Source organism: Suricata suricatta, chromosome 6, assembly GCF_006229205.1.
Source record: "Suricata suricatta isolate VVHF042 chromosome 6, meerkat_22Aug2017_6uvM2_HiC, whole genome shotgun sequence".
Taxonomy (NCBI): domain Eukaryota; kingdom Metazoa; phylum Chordata; class Mammalia; order Carnivora; family Herpestidae; genus Suricata; species Suricata suricatta.
In genome coordinates this window covers 134643038-134655713 of record NC_043705.1, presented here as the reverse complement: position 1 = coordinate 134655713, position 12676 = coordinate 134643038, and the positions used below count along the sequence as shown (strand labels likewise).

At 39.4% G+C, this 12676-nt stretch overlaps 1 protein-coding gene across 1 annotated transcript in view; it reads left to right on the top strand.

Annotated features, from left to right (window-relative positions):
• BASP1 (brain abundant membrane attached signal protein 1) overlaps positions 1 to 12676 on the top strand; it is a 39983-nt gene that overhangs the window by 25198 nt on the left and 2109 nt on the right. The gene's annotated exons all lie outside the window — the stretch shown is intronic.

Below are 12676 nucleotides of genomic sequence, written 5' to 3'. Positions count from 1 at the left end.
GGCCAGTTTTGGGTCTGAGTGAGTCTTCCAGAACCCTTGAACTATCAGTGATTTCTCCTTCTTGTTTCTCCTTCCATTTCTTTCTTTCTTCTTTGTCCTTCCTCTCTTCTCGTATGTGTTTGCTGTTCTCCCAAATCCTTCCAAACTCTGTCTTGACAAAATTGCAAGTTCTTGTTTTGATGTTTGCCTTTACCGTAGCAACCCCCCTTTTATGGTGGCCATTGTGGATCTCTCTCTCCTGGTGCCTCTTACACTCTGGGAGCCCTTCCTGAGAGACCTCTGGCTTCCTCCTTCTGAGTCACTCCCGGGGCAGTAGTGGGCAACACATCACCAGATCGAGTCTCGCGCGGTTTCTCTCTTAGCCTTTTTGCAGCAGCATAAAACCTCCAAGCTGCTTCCTAAAACTTCTTTTCCTTTGCCTTTGACGTACGCTTTTCTCCCCTTTCTAACTCCTTTAAGAGTCGATTTTCTAGTTTCTGCCACTTGAATACAGACATTCTATTAGACAACCTTCATAGATTTATATTCCATCATCCTTCCCTCCCAGGGAAATACATCCTCATTGATCTCCTAAATGTCAAGAGGGTTTTCTTATAATCTTAACCGGACCTTCTACTTTCCTGTCTTTGTCTGTAGAAAGTGTAGCTATCTTCCCGGGGGGATTATCGTGATGGTCGAGACCGCATGTAAGGGCCAGCGTGCTTGGGTTCACACCACATCTCCGGAGGAATAGTTGCCTGATCTTAGGTGAGCTGTTCCCCAGGGCAGAGTGGGAGGTGGTAATAATAATTCTTTCTCCATAGGACTGATGAGAGATTTAATGAGTTAATATATACTAAGAGTAAGTACTATGTGTATAAGTACTTTTGATATTTCTACCATCTCTGACCCCCATCTTCTCCATAAAACTTTCCTGATGCCCTGACTCCAACTAAAGGTTATGTCTTCTGGGGAAACTCTGGTTTTTCACCCTCTTGTAACACTTAACTTACTCTCATTTTAATTGTTTCTGTATGTCTTCTCTCTCCTGTTAGACAAGAGGAGGTTTTTTGTTCACCTGTCTCTGTGCATGACTTATACTTGAACCCACTTCCAAACAGTTCTGTTCTCATTAAGATCGTTTATTTTTTCTAGAATAATTTCTGAACATCTGAAGTTTTTGAGGCCACTCTCCACGTTGGATTTTCTTACAGTTTTTTTTTAATGTTTTATTTATTTTTGAGAGAGAAAGCATGAGCACAGGAGGGGTTGGGATGGGGGAGTGGACCAAAGATCTGAAGGAGGCTCTGTTGACAGCAGCAAACCCGATGCAGGGCTTGAACCCGTGAACTGTGAGATGATGACCTGAGCCAAAGTCAGATGCTCAACCACCTGGGTGCCTCACTCCATATTGGATGTTTGATGAGAGGCCCCCTAAGACACCTTTTGGATGTTTCTGTAGGGCTAGTCTGTATTATGAAGGAGAATAATGGAGAGGTCATTTGTGGTTCATTTTCTTTTATATTAGAGACACTTCTGATTTTGTAGATCCAACTCCTCTTAATCACCTCTTTGGGACAATTGGGTTGTAAAGTGTGAGCCTATTCCTGCTTTTTTCCAAATGTTTCTTGCATATTTTTACACTATACTTCTACAGTACTGAACATTTTTATTGGGACAAGGGAACAAATTGTCTTAAATGTTTTCTCTACAATTTCATACTGTTTAATAGGTTTGACTTGGAAACGTAGACATAAGTTGATGAGTCTTGCTAGAGTTCTCTCTCCCCAAGGACAATGGCATCCACTCCATGTCGTGATGTTACTGTTACTGAATAGAAGCTCTGATTGAACCAGACACGGAGAACAATAATTCCAACAATGGAAATTATCACCAGGCATCGATAAAACCTGACAGCTAATCATTTTGACCAAGCACACCCTGGTAGGAATGCCAAAAATACATGTAAGACTACAGGATCTTCATTTCATTTTTTCTCTCTTAAAATAAAAGTTTTGACAATTTAAAAGGATAAAGGACCACTCGTTTGTTGGTGTCAGAAATTGTTGGACATAACTAAATGTTTTCTTTCCATTTTTCTTATTGAATTTGTTGTTTCTTCATTCTTAAAAATTCTTTTTTTAAATGTTTATTTATTTATTTTGAGAGAGAGGGAGAGTACACACACATGAGCAGTGGGGCAGGGGAGAGAGAGAGAAAGAGAGAGTCTCAAACAGCCTTTGGCACTATGTAGCGCTCCATCCCCGAATAACGAGATCATGACCTGAGCTGAAATCAAGGAGTCTGAACTTAACCGACTAAGCCAACCCAGTGCCTCTGTAAATTCTTTCTTAAAGTTAATTTCCGCCCCCCCCTTTCTCTTACCCTAATATTTGCTTTATCTGACCAATAACTTGGATTTTTTTTAGGCCACAGTAATTCTAAATCCAGTTAGTCTGGTGAAGAGTTTGTCTGCAGATACAATTCATGAATTCTAACTTTGTAGGTCATCTTAAAATCAATAATAGATTGCTTTGCTTCTAAACCTCGTGGAACTTTGCAGCCCTGAATTCAAAGTATAGTTGCTTTTTCAAGGGTACAGTTAATATATTTAACTGTGTCAGAAGCATTGATTCGTTCTCAGCATTTGTGTGAAGCAGCTGTATTTTCTTCTGATTATGAAACGGAAATGGAACCAAAAGAACACTGTATCTTGTCTTGATCATATCATGAAGCAGCAGTCACACCAAGATTAATGCTCCAGTTGAGTTTTGTTATATATGTGACATCATCTTCATTGTAATCTGTTCAATACCGTTCTTAAAAACTGTTCTCCTGGATTGAGATGAAATGGTTAATCAATCCAGATTTGCATTTTCAAAAATCTTGGCAATGGATGGGACCTTTGTATGATTCAAAATGTCCTGCATAGGAGGTGTCTAGATATTATTAGCGCAGAAAAAGAAGACATAAATAGGAATAGCATGTGAAGTTGTAAATATAGTAACTTTTGGATCATATGGGAGAAATTCTATATTAGTCATTTTTTCTTTTTTCGTTTGGTTTTATATACCAGTTAAGCGTACCAGTGATTTTCCTAGTCACAGAATTGTGGTGGTGTTCACAGACGTAGTAACAAAAATGTGAAAATATGCTAATAAGAAATGCAACTGGGTAATGTTGTGGAGTATGTAGTAATTGGAGGAAGAATACAGTGCATGTAACCCCCCGGGTTCGGGGTAGTTACTGCCTGGAAACTATGTCATTATGCAAGGTTGCATTTTCTGAAGAGGGATACCACTATAATTGGGGCTTGCAGTTTTGTTCCAAAGACTTAGTAACCAACCAAGTGTTTACTGAGAAGAAGATTCTACAATTGCAAGCGGTCATTCTCTGCAAATCGAGACATCTAAGATTCAGTACATGGGCTAAGATAAATATTCATATTTAATTACCAATAATTTTGCTTGCCACCAAGATGGAGACGGGTTCTTGGAAGCTCTTTGGAGGACAAGCAAAAATCGGTGAAGGAGAATGGGAGTTACAGGCTTCCATTTAGGGAGAGTAAGTCCCGGGGCTGAAAGGCCAGCCAGCGTAGGGATTGTTAATAGCGCTGGATGGTACTGATGGTAGCCACACTTGGGTGTCACTATGTTGTACGCCTGAAACTAATGTAACATTGTGTGTCAACTACAGTTCAAAACACCATCTGGGAATTATAAGCATAAAAATTTTTTTCAATTAAAAAAATTAAAAAAAAAATTTTTTTTAATGTTTTTATTTATTTTTGAGAGAGAGAGAGAGAGAGAGAGAGAGAGAGAGACAGCGTGAGCAGGGGAGGGTCAGAGAGAGGAGTCACAGGATCTGAAGACAGGCTCCAGGCTCTGAGCTAGCTGTCAGCACAGAGCCTGACACGGGGCTTGAACCCACGAACGTGAGATCATGACCTGAACCGAAATCGGATGCCTAACCGACTGAGCCACCCAGTGGCTCAGTTTTAAGAAATCTAGCAAACTAGATAATAAGTGTCTCCCACTACATAGAAAAAGAAAGCAAAGCCTGGTGGGGATGAATTCCTCATGTCACGAAGGTAGTAAGTAGAGGCAGGCTCCTCCTCAGTGCTAGCGTGAGAACCCTCGGATTCCTCAAATCCTCCTCTTCATTTCTTACCACTGAAGTCTGTTTTGATGGCAATGGGAGGATGGAGGTGAGAGGAGTGTCCTGAGGCGGGCGCGGGGAGGCAGGGGGGAAGGCAGGTAAGCTGTGAGGATGACCCAGGTCTCCAGGAGGATTCTTCTGAGATGGCCCATGGGCCTGTTACTTAGACCTGCCTCAAAGGACTGAAATCTTGAAGTTGATCATGACAGTGCTGTTGTTGTCTCCCCTGCTCAGGACCCCTTTTGATCCAACGTTTCTCCTTGCCTCTCTCATCTGAACCCAACCAGACTCTTCAGTAAATGTTTTATTTTAGGGTCTGGAGAAAAGAAAGAGTAAATGGTAGCTTCCCACAGTTTACTGGGAAGCCATAGGAACAACTTCCATAATGGCAAAAATATCGATTAGATGCTATCCAGGTAAGCCTGGGGGGCTCAGTCGGTTAAGCGTCCGACTTCAGCTCGGGTCATGATCTCACAGTTCCTAGGTTCAAGCCCCGCATCGGGCTCTGTGCTGACAGCTCAGAGCCTGGAGCCTGTCTTCAGATCCTGTAACTTCTCTCTCTGACCCTCCCTTGTCACGCTGTCTTTCTCTCTCTCAAAAATAAATAAAAATTAAAATAAATAAATAAATAAATAAAAACAATTTCAGTTTTTATTTTACTAAACCTGAAGGCAGTAGGTCAAAGCCCTGTGTTTTCCCTTGGTAGCAGCCATAGGATTTGAGAGCCTCAGTTCTGGATGAGGGAGAACGATCTTCTATCTATGGAGACGACTGAGGATCAAGTCAGTTCAAGGGCACCACTCACCACAGCAATTGGCATCTGCCAAGCTGGGCTCCTTTCTGAGCCTGGAGAACAGAGAAACTATGTTAATGGGCTTCCAGTTCAAAATGCCATTGCTTTAGCCTTGGTGCACGGTGGGGTCAAAGTATAGATCTTTAAACTACTGGATACTCTCATTCTTGAGTGTCTGGAAGGTGTCTTGCCAGAGAAGCTTGCAGGAGAGAATAATTGGCTTCCATGTCCATAGTTTTAAAAAATGCAGAAAAAGATTGGCTCTGATGGGGGAGTAGACTTTCAGAAGGTGCAATATAGGGAGGGTGGAGAGACTTTATTCAAAATAAGAACCTTTCTTCCGTCTTATCTCCTTCTCTCCCACTCTTTTATGTGAACGGAATGAATCATTGCCCTTCCTGATTTTCAGGTCACCATGACCTCGCGTCGACCATGACCTCCCAAAGCAAAGTTGGCATTTAAAACCTATAACTGGCCTGAACTCTTTCCCAACTTAAAAACTCCAAAGTCTTGTCAAAAGGTTGATGCATCCTAATTTTGTTTTGTGCAGTTTTTCATGACAATAAATATAGAAATGAATTATTCCTTGATTTTAAAAAAGCAGTTATGAGAGATTTCTTTGATAAAACTGTTGAATGAGGGTCTGAACATGAAAAAAAAAAACTCGGCAAAGATACACATCTTAATGAATAAATCGGATTTTTTCCTTGGAAGAAATACTCCAGATTTCTGTGCTCAGATGCAAAACAAAAATAGTTCTACCCAAACTAAGTGGTATAACTGATGGGTGACAAAAGTGTTTATGAATTAAGCTCTTCAGATTCCTCAGCAGAAGGAAAAGAGAATGAGTCTTCAGTTAAAACTTTCAACTTCAGCAAAATGTAGACCATTTTTGTGGTACTAGATGATCTTAATATTTATTCTCTCTCAGGAATTCCACCTTTTTTCCATAAAATTCAAGTTACTTTTTTTTTTCTTCCATGGAAGACCCACCTTGGTATAAGCAAAATTGCCCTGTATGTTTGAAATATCTCTTGCCAGCTCTTACGTATGAAGGAGTTTGTGGTTAGGAGCGTGAGAATTTTAGTCCTTATTGAAGAAGTGACTCTAATCACTGCTTAGATCATTTTTCTCACCAGTAGCAAGTGAGTGAAAGCTGGTTTTGGGAGACAAAATACACTTTGTCAGGAGGCCACACATGGCTGCACGCTCAGTGTTAGTGTCCTATGAAACAGTATAATCTTACTTTAGAAAGAAGGCAAGTCCTTCATTTGCACTGAGCACATGTGCCTCAAGGATTTGCGGACATCTCTGGCAGGAGTAGCTAATTCTGGGTGAGACAGTGGTGGGGATGGTGGTGGCAGGAGAAAAATTTCCACATTGTGCAAGTTTCTGTTTTATGAATGCTTTTAATATGCAGGAAACAGATTATTTAAATAGTCTTCCCTAACTACTAAGTTTATATATATATATATTTAAATAAGCTTGATACCCAGCATAGGACTTGAACTCACAACTCTGAGATGAGTCCCATGCTGTACAGGCTGAGCCAGCCACGAGCCTCTGAATTATATATTTAAATGATTCTCACGGGATACAGGATGGGACGAGGAAATTGTTTTAATTTGGCTTCTCCCTATCGTTCTATTTAAGTCACTGACTTTTTGCTTTCCAGTGTTAGGTGGATATAGTGTCCTAGCAAATTGAACCTAAGAACTCTTCCCACGTGGTTTTTCTTAGAGTTTGGCATATGGCACGTCTTGGCCAGCGGGACCACCAATGGTTGGGAGATGACCCATCAAAAGTAGGTCAAGGGAAACAACTCAGCATCTTCTATAAACACAACGCTATGAAATAGTTCTGCGTGAGCAAAACTAATGAAGCGTATTTTTTTCTGACAGTTATGCCTTCATCTGAAATGTTTTCAGGGTTCATTCAGTTCTGTCCCCACTCTTTACTTACAGGGCTGACACATTATTCTGAAAATGTATCCTAAATGTAATCAAAAACCTCAGAAAATGTTTTTTTGGAAATATTTGGGTGTTGTTTTATAAGTTTTAATTTCAAATTTTTAGAAAGTTTCACATGTGTTGATATTACTGTCCATTTATCATACATTATATACACAAAGAAATCCAATTACAGCAGGAAACAAACTGGATGTCAAACTTCAGGATGCAAGGTCGTATACGTTTTTATGATAATAATTAGCAGAAGTATAGAACTTTATTCATCTGTTTGAGCTGCTGTAAGGAAGTATCGTAGACTGGGTGAGTTATAAACACCAGGAATTAATTTCTCACAGTGCTGGAGGTGATAACATTCCAAGATCAGGGTGTAGCATAGTTGGGCTCTGGTGCCTAATGTGGACTTCTTCCTCTGTCCTCACGTGGTGGGAGGGGCTAACGAGCTCTGTGGGGTCTCTTTTATAAGGGCCCCCATCCCTGTCATGAAGGCTCCATGTCCATGACCTCGCAAAGGTCCTGCTTCCCAATACCATCACCTTGGAGATGAGCTTTCAAAGTATGAATTTTGGGGAGGACACAAACATTCAGACCATAACGTTGATCATAACATATTTTTTACACACATAGCATTTTGTTAGTGTCGTAAGCATTCATAAATATATATATGTACACACACATTTCCGCCTCCCCCACCAGGAACCTGAACTTTAAATATCCTCATTTTACTGAATAGGAAATTTGAGACACAGAAAGGAAGGTGATTTGCTCAGAGTCTTAAGCAAATTATTGGCAGCTGGGACCAGCACTCTGCAGGCTGCCATTTTTAGCAGACTTCATACTGAATGCTAGGTGGTCTGTTTTTGACATGTCTTGAAAGTTTTATAATTTATTTAACCTTTTGCTAAATGACATTTCATCCTCTGCCCTTCTGCCTTTATTTTCTCAAAATGAAAGACTAAACTTTAATTCAGGAGGATATGCTGATGGTAGATTGGTTTGTTTTAAGGCAAGAAAAAAATTTAAGTGCACATTAGGAAAGTTCTGGATGAGCTGATCATATTAGGGCTTGTAAGAATTGTTGTCTAATGAAATTACATGATAACTTAGCTCTGTACAGAGGTGATTTTGACCTGACCCGGTGAGCCCTGGGGGTTGTGTGTACAAAATAAACATGACTTAGATGACTTGAATGGCCAGGAGACATCTTCCATGTTCCTTGACAGGCTTCCTGGAGTGAAGGTAACAACGAATTTGGAGGAGATTATCTCTAGTAGAGTATGTTGACTACAACATAACCTTTCAGATTATTTCTTGCCCTTAATCCCCCAAACAGATTTTTTTCTCTACCATTTAGGCTCTTAAGAGTCAAAGTCCTTTTAAGGTTTGCTATCATGGCAATATACAGGGTTACATTTCTTTTCTTTATAGATATAAATATAGTATTCAACTTCATAGTTGAACATTAGCTTGTAAACAGGATTTTGTTTTGTGAGAAAAAAGTACTTATCAGCTTCAAGATTCAATAGGATGTTTGGAGAAAGAATTAAAATCTAATTTTTAGGCCATTTATTACGTCATGTGCCTATTCCAGAAGCCAAAACCCATCATCTTACCTTGGCTGCCTAGCTAAGGAGTTTTTCTATTATGTGCCTTCACCCTCTTGAAAACGTTAGAGAAACACATCTTTGGAATTTTCATGAAACGTCACGAATATACACTGTCGTTTATTAGGAAAAGTCATTAGCTGCCTACAGACAAAGAAACGTTGTGTCGTTTGCTTTGATCAACAAACAGCGTTAAAGTGACCCCTTCTCTCTCTTCACCAACAAGCAGAACTTTAATTCTCCTGGAATATTTGTTTATAGCCACGTGAGATTAATTAACTAGAGAGCGGTTTGGTTTTATTGGGGGAATAAGTCACAGGACAGCTGTGGAGACTTAAAACACCATGTTAGGATCTTAAAAGTATGAAAGTGTTGGTAGTTGATTAAAGAATAAAAGTCTCTGCAGAATGTTGGGGGGGAAAAGGGGCATTTGACAGTGTTACCTTTCCTCCTAAGAAATTTGTTTAGCTCATTACCCAAGCTAAGGCGTAGATCAAGAGTTTTTGCCTTTCACATATATTATAGGCAACAAATGAGGTTTAACTGCAGAATTTGGGTTCTGTGTTCATCCTATTGGCTGAAATGGAATTTTCCCTTGTTTCCTTGGAAGAAATGATGAAGATATAGTAGGGAGATGAAATAATATTTCTTCTGTGGTCGCTCAAATTGGGAGCCATTAAATTTGGTGACTAGTCTATAATTTATATTTATAATAGACTGTTGATGTATTTAAAAAGACTTGTAACCTCTTGAGAATCTTAAGTACATAGAATATTCAAACTTAAGAAGTGGACAAATTTACTATTAGCAGCATAGTGACAACAAATAGGCAGACAAACTTCTGCATAGCCCAGTCAGCGGGACCAAACTTGAAACACACGTACCGAAAATCTTCTGGATGATTTTGAAAAATATTTTTAAATCATCTCTTAATTACCATGCCTGACTGTGTGTGTGGAGCCCGTGTTCTGCTATTCTCCTGGGGTTTGCAAGCACAGAACTACCTGAGAATCGCAAAATTAAATGATGGGGAAGGGAATGAACATTGCTTGCAGGCCCATGAACTGTCAAACATTGTACTGACGCTTCACACTAAATTCTAAGGTTGACATTTTTTACTGTACAGGAAATGAAAGGACAATGAGGTTAATTTGCAAGGATTCAGGGCAGGTGAACTGGGATTCATAGTAACATCTTCGGGTCAACCATGATGCAATATGCAGACACTCTGTGAAATGATTCTTGCACAGAACTTTCCAGACTTAACACAGCGAAGTCTCTTCTGTTGTTGCCTACTAGTTATTTTCCATGCCACTTTGAAGCCATAAGTCTATAGTTTTGGCCCTTGTAACATCAAATTGTCTTGCAATTAAAAATTTTTTTTTTATTTTAGAGAGAGAGAGAGAGAGAGAGAGAGAGGGCGTGATAAGGGGAGGGTCAGAGAGAGGGGGAGACACAGAATCTGAAGACAGGCTCCAGGCTCTGAGTTAGCTGTCAGCACAGAGACTGACGTGGGGCTCGAACCCACAAACCGTGAGATCATGACCTGAGCCGAAGCCAGACGTTTAACCGACTGAGTCACCCAGGCGCCCCTTGTCTTGTAATTTTAAAGGGCAACTCTGGTAAGAGATCACCTTCAGTGTCTGGTTATTGAATCCACACAATGAGCTTAGTTCAGTGCACCAGCATTGGTCTGAGTTTTTAATGGCCAGTGAATGTCCCAGATGTGGAGAAATGCAAAGGTAGTCTTAGCCTTCACTGTAGCTCAGATTTAGGTTTAAGTGATTTCCAGGGGGGATTATTTGTTGCTTATTTTTTATTTTAACTGCTTTTTTTTTTAACTTAGATGTTTCAACTTAAAGATTGCTATACCAACTAATTTCTCTCAAAATTACAAGTAAAAATGAGACAAAGAATGAAAACACATGCCCACTGCTCTCCTTATTTTCTTTAAGGATACGGATACAAGTTCCACTGACAAATGAGGTGATGAAAAGTTTAGAGGCAGAGAGTATCTGAAATTCTGAACTTCATCCTTATCTTGGTAATATTGTGAGCTGAGTCACCCCACGTAGGCACCAACCTTGTGACCCAGGGTGGGTGACATTCCTGAGATGAGCTCTGTCCGGTTACGAACTTGTTCTTTGACCTCTTGGACTGTGTCTTATCATCTTGTTGGATTTGGCTTTTGCTTCCAGTACTGCCCCATGAACCCCGCCTGTTAGAATTTCCATATGGGTAAAAAAAGGATACTAACGGTTTGTTTATACTACTTTGTGGTAGTGTTGAGAAGATTAAATAATCTAGTAATCGGTTTAGGAGTAAGATTGTGCTCAACACTCAGGAAACCATTAACAGATTTTAAATTGTAATTTTAATTTACCCCTGGGTATATGCAAGGTTCTCTCCTGTATGGCCTTGGGAAATAACCAGACGACCCTGTTTTTCCAGGGTTCTGGTGGATTCTGTAAGCCTCCCTCTGATACCCCACTATAACTAACCATAAGAAAATTAGCAAAAAGTAAGGGTATTTATTAACGCCGAATTTATTGAGAAACAAATAGGGATGGAGACTTCTTTACAACTTGGTTATGTACGTTCATTTCCTACCCAGAAATGAATCACAGCTGCGTTTAAAGAATAGAAAGTGGCCCTGTGTTTCAGAAAACCAATTTTAGTAACACAGATTTTAGGTTTGCAAACCAACATCACTGGGGGATAGCTATATACGATTTCATGCTGTGCGTGTCAGAAAGAGGCAGTCCTATATTATGCTCAGAATGCACACCGCATTTACACTTGGTCTCCTATTCTGTAATTTCTAAATTGGCATATGGGTTTCTATTATAGAATTGGAGAATATATAGAAAACGCAGACCTGTCAGGTTTTCTGTTTTTTAGCTTTAACCTAATGGACTCAAATATATCTTGAAATACCAGAGCTGAAATTAGTTTGACATTTCATGCATACTGGCTGATGAAGAACTCAATGAAAGAGTTAAAAACTACAACTTTTAAAACACTGGTCCAATTTATCTCTTTATGTTTTCACTTATTGCTCTGTGGTTGTTTATGAGATTAAAGTGTATTTAATTGTATTTTTATCCAGTATGTTTGCTCCCACTTCTGAGGGAGAAATAACCAACAAGTCAAATAGAGCCCATTGGATGTCTGAAGTGGGTTATGACTAAAAGCCATTCCTTTTTTAAAAAAGATATGTAAGATAAATTCTTTCTTTCATTACATAATAAAGGCCTTCCCTCAGACTGGGAACATTATTTTTAGTCATCTTTCAGTTTATTGCTTTTTTTCCTTCTCCAATCATTTAATGCATTCCAGACAGGAAATTCACATATATAGTGGAAATAAGCAGACAGAGACAAATTTTGACTGAAGAATCACACTCTCCTACCCAACACCCTGCTTTTAAATAAGATAAATGTAGATTATTTCACTATCATGGATCATGATTCTAAGAAGTGTAAGGAATAAGTTTCTGTTCTAAATGGATGACAATGGGTGGGGGGAGGGGGGTGACTAGGCCATAAGAACTTTATAATTCTGCCTCCACTGGGGCCCAGGGCAAGGCCTTCTCCTTTCCGGAACTTTTCTTAATGGTGAGGACTAAAGAAGATAGGGGCATCCAATCTCTTCCGTCCTTCATCAAGGAAAAGCGACCAATTTTCTTCTAAAGAGCAACAGTTCAGTTGGATCTTGCATTAAAATGCACTTGGGAAAAATATGCCTCTTTAGCTTTGGCAATGGCTCTAGACTGAATTTATTATTTATAAATTTAAAATTTATTATTTCTTTGAATTATTTGGATTTTCTTTTGTAGTAGAGAAGAAAAATTAAGGATTCAAATACAATCACAGTTTCTGAGGTCTGAATCAAAAACCTCTAAGAAGTTGGGGGATGACACTTGGAGTGAAAATGTCTGTTAATGACCACTGAGTGAGTTAGAATTCTAATCAGGTAATTGATAATGAAGGCCATTTGTATATTGCTATGGAAGTCATTTAAGCCAAAAATACCTCGGAAAGCAATGAATACAAGCCTGGCACAACTAACAAAGCAAATATAACTAGAGACACTGTATGCTTTTCATTTCTTGGGTGATCATCTTCCCTTACCTGGTCTGGCTTGATAATCTGATAGGCTAAATGCTACTTGCC